Raw genomic sequence first — 12,904 nt, forward strand, 5'->3', positions numbered from 1 at the left:
GCCCTAAGTGAAAACAGGTGATCCTGTTTTTCCACGCAAAAGTTGCCTTTTTGGCCTGCCCCGCCCCTATCCTGTGCCCGTAAAAGACTTCAGCTGGCAGAGCAACGCAAGCGGCTGAGCGGCGGGCAGAGAAGCAACTGAGTGTCAGAGACAATGGATAGATGCAGCTGACCAGACGGTGCAGCCTTGGAGAGGGACCTGGCCGGAGACTGCCGGGCTTCAGGGAAAGATCACCTTCCCATCTCCTTTCCAAGCCTTCCTTTCCGCTGAGAGCCACCTACCGCTCAATACAGTCTTCCGCATTCATCACCTTTGAAACAGTTCGTGTGAGCTAATTCTTCCTGGACGCCAAACGAGAATCCAGGTGCCAAGAGGGCAGGGGCTACCACCCTGACTCTCTACTGAGCTGGTTGGCACTTGGCCGTCCCTGGACGGCAGAGCTGAAAGACAGCTGGTTGTAACATGCTTGTACACTGCTGTGTAGCATGCATAGAGCCTGATCCCTCCAGAGAGGAGCGACCTGCGGGTTCTAGGGTTCCTTTGCTCAGGTTCCTGCACCCGCTTGCTCTTATGCTCCCTCATGCGAGGAGTGGCCAGTGACGGGCTGAGTGAAAGGAGCCACTCCAGTTTCTGCCCATGAAGGGGGTCAAAGGAACTATCCCATCTCAAATCCATGATCAGGTTTAGGTTTGATAATTTGACAAGGCCACTTCAGAAGGGTTACTGCAATTACATTATTCTTGGATCTTTGTTGTGCTCGTAATTGTTTTCCTCCCTTTTTCATTGTAGGTTTTTATCTATTTGCAATTTCATTTTCTCTTTTCTTTTCTTTCTTTCTTTTTTTTTTTTTGAGACAGAGTCTCACTCTATTGCCCAGGCTGGAGTGCAATGGTGCGATCTCGGCTCACTCTAACCTCCGCCTCCCGGGTTCAAGCGATTCTCCCGCCTCAGCCTCTGGAGTAGCTGGGATTACAGGCGCGCACAACCAGGCCCAGCTGGTTTCACCGTATTGGACAGGCTGGTCTTGAACTTCTGACCTTGTGATCTGCCTGCCTTGACCTCCCAAAGCTGGGATTACAGGCGTGAGCCACTGTGCCTGGCCTTTCTCACTTTTTCTTGATCAGTCTTGCCAGAATTTTATTTCATTAATCTTTTCAAATAATTAGCTTTTGATTTGGTCATTTTTTCTGTTTTTTCCTTCTCCACTCTGATTTTTGTCTTTCTTTACTTATTTTTCCTTCTTTTTCCTTGGATCTATTGCTCTTATTCCAGCTTCTTGAATTTACAGTTTTACTTGTGTTTGAAGTTGTGATTTCCCTTTATCTACTGCTGTAAGTCCTACACATTTTGATACATTGCCATTTCATTGACACTCTAAGTAACTAGCAATTTGCTATACTATTTTTTTTTACCTTTTAAAATATATTCTCTTAGTTTCCAGTAATATGTTTTTATAAACTATCCCTCTGTTATTTCTAATTTTTTGGCATTCTGGTCTGAGAACATGATCTGTATGACATTGATTCTTTGGAATTTATCAAGTAATCCTCTATGACCTGTATATAGACAATGTCATAACCCTTATATATGTGCTTGAAAGCTGTGCTTTCTGTGGTGTTGAGCATAGAATTAGAAGGCGAGGGGGAGAGACAAGCACAGAGGCAGATATATATTCCACAGCATTCACAGATGTTATTTCTGGGATGGGAAAATTACAGGTGATTTTTATTTTCTTCTTGGACAGCAGTAGTCTTTACTTGCCTATGATTCCAAACATGTTTGAAAACAATCAGAGATTTCACAGGCCTCCCACTGCCCTGGGTGGGTAAGAGCAATGGTGTGGACAAGAGGGAACATTTGCCATTGCCCATCATCTGGGTGGTTCACCTGACCTTCTGGGCCTGCCATCCTGCTCTATGAAATAAGGATATTTGGCTGGGTGCGGTGGCTCACACCTGTAATCCCAGCACTTTGGGAGGCTGAGGTGGGTGGATCACTTAGGGCCAGGAGTTTGAGACCAGCCTGGCCAACATGGTGAAACCCCATCTCTATTAAAAGTACAAAAAATGGCTGGACATGGTGACACACGCCTGTAATCCCAGCTACTCAGGAGGCTGAGGCAGGAGAATCACTTAAACCCAGGAGATAGAGGTTGCGGTGGGCCGAGATCGTGCCACTGCACTCCAGCCTGGGCGACTGAGCAAGACTCCATCTCAAAAATAAAAATAATAAAAAAAGGATATCTAAGCTCCTACTTAACTTGAACATTTGTATTCTGTTATTCATAAGCTCCATCTGCTGCTGGCATGAATACCTGAAAATCCTAGGACTGTGGGATGTGGTCCAGGCTCTCAGGTGTCAGCATTGCAGGGAATCCCACAAACATCCCTAGAGGGAGTGCAGAATCTTATGCATGAAGGGGCTGGGGTGAGGCCTTTGTCATAGTATTATCTAGAGAGGGTGTGGCCTTTCCCCTTCTTTCATTTTGGGATAAGCGTGTTTTTTTCTCCCGCTGCACTCTGTTTTCCAGGCTGCAACCCCATTTCCAGGGAAAGCAGACAAGAAGTGCCAATCAGAGCATTGACGTAAATGGGAATCAGTATCCTTGGCAGTGTCTGGACTTCAAGGCTGCTGAGCGACAAGTGTGTGTTTTGTTTTATTAAATGTTTTCCTTTTATTTTATTTTATTTTATTTTGAGACGGAGTCTCGCTCTGCCACCCAGGCTGGAGTGCAGTGGCCGGATCTCAGCTCACTGCAAGCTCCGCCTCCTGGATTTAGGCCATTCTCCTGCCTCAGCCTCCCGAGTAGCTGGGACTACAGGCGGCCGCCACGTCGCCCGGCTAGTTTTTTGTATTTTTTAGTAGAGACGGGGTTTCACCGTGTTAGCCAGGATGGTCTCGATCTCCTGACCTCGTGATCCGCCCGTCTCGGCCTCCCAAAGTGCTGGGATTACAGGCTTGAGCCACCGCGCCCGGCCAATGTTTTCCTTTTTAATAAGCAGTGGAAAATGTCAGGAACACCTGCAGTTGCCTGCTGACCCTGGGACTGGGGTAGGGGATGCAGCACTCAGCCTCCAATTGTGTTTTTCTTCTCTGATAGCTCAGTTGTGCCAGTAATGTACTTGCTTTGGCGCTCCAGAATCAACCTAGGGAACCAGCTCCGCCTTCTATACAAGCAGAATTCTACCTCTAACAGGACCAGGCGACCACTTCTTTGGCAACTTTCTATACATTTTTAAGCCTCTGATGTTTTAAGCCCCTAAGGCCATTTACCTATGCTTCACAGGATGAAAATATCAGGAAAATGGTTTTTGCATGTTTATTATTCAGTTTATACACATTATGCATGAAGCAAGTATGAAATTGCTACACAAACACTGGGATGCAAGAAATGTCATACTGCTGAAATCAGATTAGATCTAGTTCTGAGCCCTCTCTCACCAGGGGATCAGATGTTCCAAATCAGGTATTCCCCAGGATGTAGCAAGAGTCCCTGGGGGATGACACAGGCCAGAGCCACCTGAGAAAGAGCCTCCAGTCTTCAGCCTATTGTGGTCCCCTGATTTCTGAGCCCAAGTGGCCTCTTAGAGGCTCCCAGTGACTGCCAGTCAGCTGCGACCCCTGTGCTGGGGTATCTACCCCACTTCGCACCAGACGCTGAACCAGACCCTGATGAGAGATAGCACCCCTGGAGGCAGCACTGGGCACTACACGTGGCAAACGACCTATTTCTGAGTCATCAGCAGCTCCGCCTCAGAGGCGCCCTCGTGTGGAACCATCCCAGCGTTTACATCCTGATTATCCTCTCCTAAAACTCCAATGTAGGCACCCCTCAAAGACAGGAGGCTGCTCCAGGCTTAGACACTGGCTGGATCTCTTTCATTTAGATCCCTCCAAACAAGCAGATTAGTTTAAAGTCCTGTGTGTTTTCTCTGTTTCCTAAGGTATAGACAACATAGCAAGGGTGGAGGAGCTGGAGGAGGGGAAGGGGAAGTTGCTAGGAAGGCTTGTCCATCCCAGAGGGTGGGCATGGGAAGCAGAGGTGAGGGTGGTGAGGTGTGGGGGGAGCAGGCAGGGTTTGTCAGGACACTGTCCACACCCACTGACTCCTGTCACCTCCAGTGCCTTTGGGCCCCCTTCTGCGTAGATCACCCTCGAACGCCTGAATCTTCAGCCAGAGCGAGCTGATTATCTTAAAAAGATGGGCAGACTTCTCGAGGTAAGCAGTCCACACTGGACAGTCTAAACGAAAAGCTGCAATTGCTTAGGTTTATTGTAAAGCAGTAATTTAAACGCTCTCACTGAATGCTGTGGTGGCAGCGGAGATTGGGCTGGTTGTGAAGGTACATGTTCTGAAATATGCACCTAGACATCCCCTGGCCTTTTGCTGGGATGCTTCCAAGGCCTTGCTCAGCTTTGCTTGGCATCTAGCCAAATACAGAGACTTCTGGGTTCTCTTGTCTTCTATTTATGGAAGCCCCTGGGTGCTTATCCCCCTCCTTCACATTGTTCATCTTTATATCATTGTCCATTCCTGCTCTCTGGAATAAATACTCTTGCTTATGATTTAGTGATGAATCCTGGCTTGTCTGCAGATTGGACGAGGTATACTTTTGTAGACTACTAGGAAGGAACATTTTAATTGGAGAGTCTGGGACAGGGGAGGGCTCCATAATATTTCCCGTTGGTAATGCCTCACCAGGCAGAGTGAACTCAGGGGTCAACACCACCTCCTCCAAAGACTAAATAAGAAGTCTGTAGGCCCCTCACCATCCTAAGCCAGCTGCCTAAAGTCCACTGTTTCTGAGCAGAGGCCACCTTAAACAGGAAGCACCCAGTCCCTTGTCTTTTAGCTCTGGTATCTGCCCTATTTAAGGCTAATGGGAAGCTCACCTCACATGACACGTGACTTCATTAGTCAGTGCTGCAAGCACCCCTCCCTGGAGGACCTAACCTTTTACTCCTCTCTTCCTCTCAACCCTTCCCTTGTGCCTCCTGGAACCCCACCATTAGCAAATTACCCCAGATGTTCAACCTTCTCTCCACGTGTACCCTTTTCTCTCTTGCCTGAATACACTCATTCATTCAGTTATTTAACAAACATTGGATGAACCATTACTGGACCACTGTTTTAGATGCTGGGGATACAGCAGTGAACAAAACACACAAGCCTCTGCCCTGCATCCTAGTAGTGAGAGAATGAACATGTAACGTGTGTTATGTCACTTGTGCTTAGTGCTATAAAGAACAATATAGCAGGGTAAGCGGCTAGAGAATGATGGTGTGGGGCAGTGTGGCTATCCCATACAGAGTGAAGAAAGGTCTTTCTGAAACAGTGAAAATGGAATCGAAACCTTAGGAGGTGAGGGAGAGCCACGTGGCTATGTGGGGGAGGAGAGCTTTTGAGGCAGAGCGAGTGGCAAGACCTGTTGAGGAACAGAAAGGGCCAGTATGGCGGGGCACAGTCAGCACATGGGAGAGTGAGGAAAATGGGCAGGAAGAGAGAGAAAGGCCTTACAAACCGCTGGGACATGTTTGGAGTCTTGTTTTTTCTTTTTTCTTTTTTTTGAGACAGGGTCTCACTCTGTTGCTTAGGCTGCAGTGCAGTGATGCAAACATGGCTCACTACAGCCTTGACCTCCCAGGCTGAGGCAATCCTCCTGCCCCAGCCTCCCATGTAGCTGGGACTACAAGCATGCAAAACCATACCCAACTGATCTTTTGGTACTTTGTAGGATGGGATTTTGCCATGTTGCCTAAGCTGGTCTCGAACTTCTGGGCTGAAGTGTTCTGCTTCCCTCGGCCTCCCAAAGTGCTGGGATTACGGGGGTGAGCCACTATGCTTGGCCGACTTTTGGATTTTAAGTGAAATGAGTAGTCACTGGAAATGGTTTTGAGCAAAAGAGTGCCAAGGTCTGAGTTAAATTTTAAAAAGTGCACGTTAGCTGCCATGGAGACAACAGGGAGACACAGAAAAACCAGTCATGAGGCGACTGTGAAGGCCAGGTGAGAGATGATAGACCAGGGAGTGGTGGTGTCAGCCGTAAGAAGTGGTCAGGGTCTGGGTGTGTTTTGAAGATGAAACCAATAGATTTGCTGATAGAATAGATATATGTGTGAAGGGAAGAGAGACTCAAGGCTGACTCCGAGGTTTTTGTCTCCATTCCATGACAGAATGGAGCTGCCATCTACAGACATGGGGAAAACTGAAAGAAGTATAAGTTCTGAGAGGAAAATCAAGAGACTTCTTTTGAACCAACCTAGGAGCAGCAGTGACCCGAGCACCCGATTGTGGGCTTGAACACCGTTTGCCAGGTTTGCGGATCCACAGTCTGGGGCAGAACATGGACCGGATGTCTTGGAGCTTCTTGAAGTACCAGAGAGCAAGGAAACCATCAAAGACGATTAGGGTCCTGTCAACAGGACTAAGTAGCCAACTAGGAGGGGCTCCTGCTTGCTGAAAATGGGATAATGCGAGCATCAAAAGCATAAAACCACAGTGGATGGAAACATCATCGAATGTGTTTGGTCCTTGAATTTATGGTGATACTAACATTGGTCTCATAATTGATATCTTTTGGAGAATGACAGGGAATCAATTCATTATTTTAAAAACTAGTTAAAAATGGAAAGAATAACCATTTTGTACTGCCTTTCCTGTACAAACTTTACCTCAGGGTAACCAAATAGTAGATGAGGGGACATTTCTTTGCATGAAAGGATCCCAGTTAATGAATGAAGAAGAATGATAGGTTTTGAATGTCACCATCTGGCAATCTTCATGAGGTAATAGGCCCAGACAGTGAACGTAAACTTCTCTAAATATGGCAAAAAGAGAGAAAAACAGACAATATATGCCTCTTGATGGGAGACCACACCATCACCTCTAGAATCCAAACACCAATTTGCAGATACTAGAGCAGGGGGTGGGACATGTTAGACTATAGCATGGGGTGCATTCAGGAAAATCCGAGGTAAGGAAAAGTCTCTAGATCCTTGTTTCAACAAACAAATTGAAAAGAAAAAAGAGATGGAGAGAGAACCTATAGATTAAAAGAAATATAAAAGATATAACATGCATTACACTGGGAGGGCCTTATTTGGATTCTCAATCAAGCTTACAAAAAATTATGAGACAATGAGAAATTTGAACACTGACTGGATATCAGAGATGTTAAGATTTTTTAAATGAATGTAATAATGGTGTGATAATTATGTTTAGAAATGAGGCCTTATCTTTTTGAGATGTAAACTGAAATATATACAGATAAAATGATCCAACAGCTATAGGACTGGCTTCAAAATAATTCAGGCCAAAGGGAAAAGAGACAAGATTGACCATGAGTTAGCAATTGCTGAACCTGTGTGATGAGTATGTGGGGATTCACTATACCAGCCTGGCTTTCTATTTTTGTGGATGTTAGAAATTCCCTATCATAAGAAGCAAAAAAAAAAAAAAAAAAAGAGAGAAAGGATAAAAAAGGAAAAGAAAGAAAGAAAGGAGGAAGGGTGGCAAGGAAGAAAGAAGGGAGGGAGGAAGAAAGGAGAGCAAGGAGGAACTTTTGTGTGTGTTAAGTTTGTGCTGCTAGGTGTTGCATAGGTAGTTGAGTCATGGAGGGACTAAAGTTTAGGAGAGTATTAAGGTAGAATTGAAAATTACAGAGTCTTAAATTGATAAATGTATTAAAATCACAGAACTGTGTGAAATCACCTTAAAAATGAATATGAGTAAGAGAAAGAGATTTAGTATGGCTAAATCTTGGAGATTTTGGGGATTTCCAAAATTAAGAGGTATGAAAGAAGAGGCAGAAAAGGTGCCATGCGGATGCAACTAGAATGGGAGGAGAGAAGAAAGGGGTTTTTTGGGGACCGATGTGTCGGACACCATGTCATCAAGGAGAGGGGCACGCGTCACCCTCTGTGTCAAATGTGGGCAGGGTGGAGTGGATGTGGCTGAGGGCTGACCAGGGCATTAGGCAGAGAGGAGGTAAGTGTTGACCTGGACCAGGGAAGTTTTGGGGAATTGCGGGGAGAAACCCTGGTGTGGATTCCTGAAGGCAGAGATGGAGATGAGAGCCATGAGCATTGTTGGGTCTTTAGGGGTGTTTGGAATAAAGATCAGCAGAGAAATGAGATAGAGGTGTGGGTGGGATGTGAGGCCAATGGGGTTTTTTTGTCTTTAAAGAGATGAGGGAAATTACAGCATACTTTATTCTGATGGAAGTGATGAAGGTAGAGGGAGAGAAAAAGAGAGAGAAAGCGCGAGAGAGAGGGAGCGAGAGAGAGACTGAGAGAGAAGTGATCAGTGATGATGTGAGAGGCGGACAATTGCTATCCAGATATCCTGGATTACCCAGTGGGCCTGAAACAAGTTTGCAATCAGGTCAACTCTGATACATTTGGTGTTAGGACACATATATTTCACAGTCAGAGGCCTGAATACCATGCCCAGGGTCCCCCTAGGGACTTCATGGACGTGCTGATGCAGCCTTGATGCTCATGTGGCTATTCTGAATCCATGTCCACAGTGAGGGGATGGGCTGGGCCCCCAGGTGTGCGGCTCACAAGCCAGCACAGGCATGTCAGCCCAGCTGAGCTTGCTTGGAACCATTTTCTTGAGCAACTTGTACATGTTCTTAGTAAATCCCTCACCTTTCACTCACTGGGTGGCACTGAGAAGCTGCTGATGCCTTCCTGTTCCAATGGGAGCATGTGCCTGCTGTTTCCAGCAGCATCCTGACAGCTCTGGCTGTGCTCTTGCTCTTCCACTCCTTGTGGCTGCCCATCGCTGAGGACAAAATGGTGAGGTGAGGCCAGACCACACACTGGGGAAGGGCCAGCTTTTGGTGCTGGGGCCTGTGCTGAGGCCAGGTTCTGCAGGGGCAGGAGGGCGAGATGCTGCTGCTAGGTCTGAGGATGAGACCAGAGGCAAGGCTGAGGTGGAGCTGGGAGCAGAGCAGGTGCTGGATGGAACAGCTGGAGAGTGCTGGTTGCTTGATCAACACAATGTCTCTCCCCACAAACATTTCCCTGCAGTAAAGTCTCATTTTATTTCCACCATGTTAATAATAAGAAGAAGCCTGGTAGCCTCTTGGGTACCAATCACAAGGATCACCACCAGACTGAGACATACTTCCCAGGTGTCTGCATGTGGTTTCTTCAGCACACAGAACAGAGCTCTGAGGGCTTCCCCCAGCTGCTGCCCATAGCCACATCCCACAGGGAGGGCCTTCAGTGCGAAGTGTGGAGCAGTCACTCCAGTTTCCCACACTCTGGTATTAGCTCTGGCTCAGGTCACCCGCCAGCTCTTCATTCCCCAAGTGATCTGTGTCCCACTACATCCTTTCAAAATGCCTCATGGCACACTGAGAGGTGCCCTGGACAGAGGGTCCAGAGAGTTACAGTTTACTTCAAGCTCTGCACTGACCAGCCTTGGGCCTCACTTCTTCACGTTTGATACATTTTTGTTCTAAGCATTGGAGATGCCATAGGGACAAAAGAAAATCCTGCCTGCATAAAATGTATATTCTAGTGGGGAAACAGATATTAAGCAAATTAAATCAAATATATAATGTGCCAGACAGTGACAAGGTCTATGAAGAGAAATAAAACAGGATAGGGCGCAGGGACATGTGAGTGGAGTATGTGTGTGTATGTGTGTGATTTTACATAAAGTGATCAGGGAAGGCTTCTAGGAGGAGATATTTGAGCAGAGGCCTGAAGGAGAAAGGCATATGGTTACCTGGGGAGAGCATTCCAGGGAGAAGGAACAGTGGGTGCAAAGGCCTTGAGGCTGAGCACCCTCGATGTCCCAGGAAGAACACGCTCGATGTCCCAGGAAGAATTGTGGCTGGACGAGAGGGAATGAAGAGGAAGCTGGCAGGAGATTAGTTTCCAGAAGTGGGGACAAAGTGGGCAGGTTGTGTAGCATCATGGGTCACTGGAAGGTCTCTGGCTTTCACACTCAGTCACATGGGAAATATTAGGGGGGTTTGAGCAGTGGAGTTACATGTTTAAAAGAATTGCTCTGGTGCTGTGTGGAGAACAGGCTGTAGGGGGTAGGAGGAGTCAAGGGCAGGAGCCAGGGGTCCAGTAAAAGCTATTGTAATTACTCAGGTGAAAGATGTTGGTGCTTTGGAGGAGCTGTAGAAGAGGTCAGATTTCTGGATAATTTTGGAAAGTCAGACAAGGTTTGCTGGTGGATTGCAAGTGCAAATGGAGGGGCAAAAAAGGAGTTGAGCATGATGTGGTCATCATTAGAATTGTTCACAAATATTTTGGTTGTTTTCTTTTTTTTTTTTTTTTTTGAGATGGAGTCTCGCTCTGTCGCCCAGGCGGGAGTGCAGTGGCCAGATCTCAGCTCACTGCAAGCTCCGCCTCCCGGGTTTACGCCATTCTCCTGCCTCAGCCTCCTGAGTAGCTGGGACTACAGGCGCCCGCCACCTCGCCCGGCTAGTTTTTTGTATTTTTTAGTAGAGACGGTGTTTCACCGTGTTAGCCAGGATGGTCTCGATCTCCTGACCTCGTGATCCGCCCGTCTCGGCCCCCCAAAGTGCTGGGATTACAGGCGTGAGCCACCGCGCCCAGCCTCTTTTTTTTTTTTGAAATGGAGTCTTGCTCTGTTGTCCAGGCTGGAGTGCAGTGGCACAATCTCGGCTCACTGCAACCTCCGCCTCCCGGGTTCAAGCAATTCTCTGCCTCAGCCTCTTGAGTAGCCAGTATTACAGGTGCCCATCACCAAGCCCAGCTCATTTTTGTATTTTTATTAGAGATGGGGTTTCACCATGTTGGCCAGGCTGGTCTCGAATTCCTGACCTCGTGATCTGCCAGCCTCGGCCTCCCAAAGCACTGGGATTATAGGCGTGAGCCACCATGCCCAACTGGTTGTTTCCTTTTTGGGCACTTGGTAAGTTTGTGCTTCCAAACGTCCTTTAAGTTAGGTGTGGCCATATGACTTGTTTTGGACAATAAAATGTAAGCAGAAGAGGTGCATGGGGCTTCTGGGCAGAAGCATTTCACTGCAAGTGCAAGACCCTGCAACATGCCCCATCTTCTGTCTCAAAAAACATGGAAACATTTTGTCAAGATACAGCCTCCATCAGCCTTAGTCCCTCAGTGAAACTGATGAGTGGAGTCTCCTGTCAACTCAGCCTGGACATCAGCAAAAACACGAACATTTGTGGTGTTAAGACCCTGAGATTTTTGGGGTTCTTTGCTACGGAAGCATCACCTAATTTATATTGACAAATACAGATAACATGATGAAAGCATTTATTCTGAACAAAAGATTAGAGTTTTCATTTCCTGAGATGGAAAAGGCTGTGGCAGCAAATGGGAGCAACAGGTTTGAAGGGGGAGGATTAGGAATTTGCTTTTGGACATGCTACTTTTGAACGCATTACGCATCCATGTGCAGATGTTGAGTCGGCTTTTGGGGATGTATGGGTCTGAAGTTCAGGGGAGAGTTCAGGCTGGAAAGAATACATTCGGAGTTGTAAACGTGAGGCCAGTCAGGATCACAAGGAAGTGAGTGTCAGTAGAGAAGAATGTGCATGGCCTTAGGCACTCGAGTGAAGAGGCTCAACTGTGTGGAAGGCTGCTGATGGGTCATCTAAGATGAGGACTCTCAACTGCCCTTTGGATTTGCAATGTGGACCTGAAGAGTAATTGTGGCGAAGTTGTGAGAATGAAACTGATTGAAGTGGGTTCAAGAAAGCATGAGAGGAGAGAAGGTGGAGTTTGAGTATAAATAACTTTTGGAGAGGATTGGTGTAATTGAATGGCGGGGGTATGAGATTTGAGGTCAAGGAAATATTTTTATTTTTATTATTTTTTAAGATGAGACAAATTGTAGTACACATGTATCTTTATGGGAATGACTCAGTAGAAAGACCAAAAATTTCATATGTGAGAGAAGGACCAATGGATGAAGTGATGTTCTTGAGTGGGCACAAGGACGGGATCCAGTGCACAGCAGAAGGCGGCACTTAGGAACATGCAGCACTTGTCCATGCCAGCAGGAGGCAAGGTAGAATGGTGAGTACAGACACACGTGCGCTGATGTGGTGTTGGGAGTGTGGGTAGAATAGGCAGTTGTTCCGGATGATGGATAAGGTTTTTCTCAGCTCTTAAAAATATATTATTTCAAAATCAAACTTTTCATTGTAACCTTGTCTTCAGTTCTTTCCTATTCTTCATCTTGCAGATCTAGATAGCCATTAGGCTTTGTTGATTTCACCCATTGAGTGGGTCTTCTCTGTAATGTCCATCTGGCTCCTTCAGCTCAGTGCGATGGAAGGGCTCTGCTCTGTAGCGACTAAAATTTAAAGCTAGCTCGAATTTATCAGGCATTTGATGGCTACCTGTTTAGGGGCCCTAGTAGGGAAGTATTCCAATAAAATTGGGATAATAATATGCTTACCCCATAGGCCCATTTAGAGAATTAAGATAAATATCAGGTGCCAAGAGCTCAGCATTTCCCTGGCACATAGGAGGTTGAGCTGTTGGTATCTTCATCCACCGTCACTGCTGTACTTTATGGTGAACTTTCTATAGAGCAGGTCTCTGCTTTAGAACCTCTGACTCTGCCAGCTACCTGGGTCAAATTTGAACTTTTTCACCTATTAAACCAAGGCCTTCACGATCTGGCCCCAAACTCCTTTTGTTGCCCCATGTCCCAGCACTTCTCTTTCATGTTCCTTGTATTTCAGACACAGAACTAGCCCTTTTTCAACCTATACCCTTTCTTTTCAGTTCCACGATTTTACAGAAGATATCTTGTCACCAAGCCTGGCAAAATCCTGCCCATTCTTTAAGATGTAATATATCACGTTTTCCTGCAATACCTCCTCGACTTCCCTTCGGACACCTCTGGTCCCCAGGCTGGCTCCTTCTTAGGCCTGTT

General features: G+C 46.6%; 1 long non-coding RNA gene across 1 annotated transcript in view; it reads left to right on the forward strand.

The window, feature by feature from the left end:
• Nucleotides 1-279: 279 nt before the first annotated feature.
• The window catches only part of LOC108531700 (uncharacterized), a 32,917-nt gene continuing 20,292 nt past the window's right edge, over nt 280-12,904 (forward strand). The window contains exon 1 of the long non-coding RNA XR_001886246.1: nt 280-320. This is a non-coding gene — a long non-coding RNA (uncharacterized LOC108531700). The remainder of the gene's footprint in view (nt 321-12,904) is intronic.

Source organism: Rhinopithecus bieti, unplaced genomic scaffold, assembly GCF_001698545.2.
Source record: "Rhinopithecus bieti isolate Rb0 unplaced genomic scaffold, ASM169854v2 scaffold_9978, whole genome shotgun sequence".
In the NCBI taxonomy this organism is placed as follows: Eukaryota; Metazoa; Chordata; class Mammalia; order Primates; family Cercopithecidae; genus Rhinopithecus; species Rhinopithecus bieti.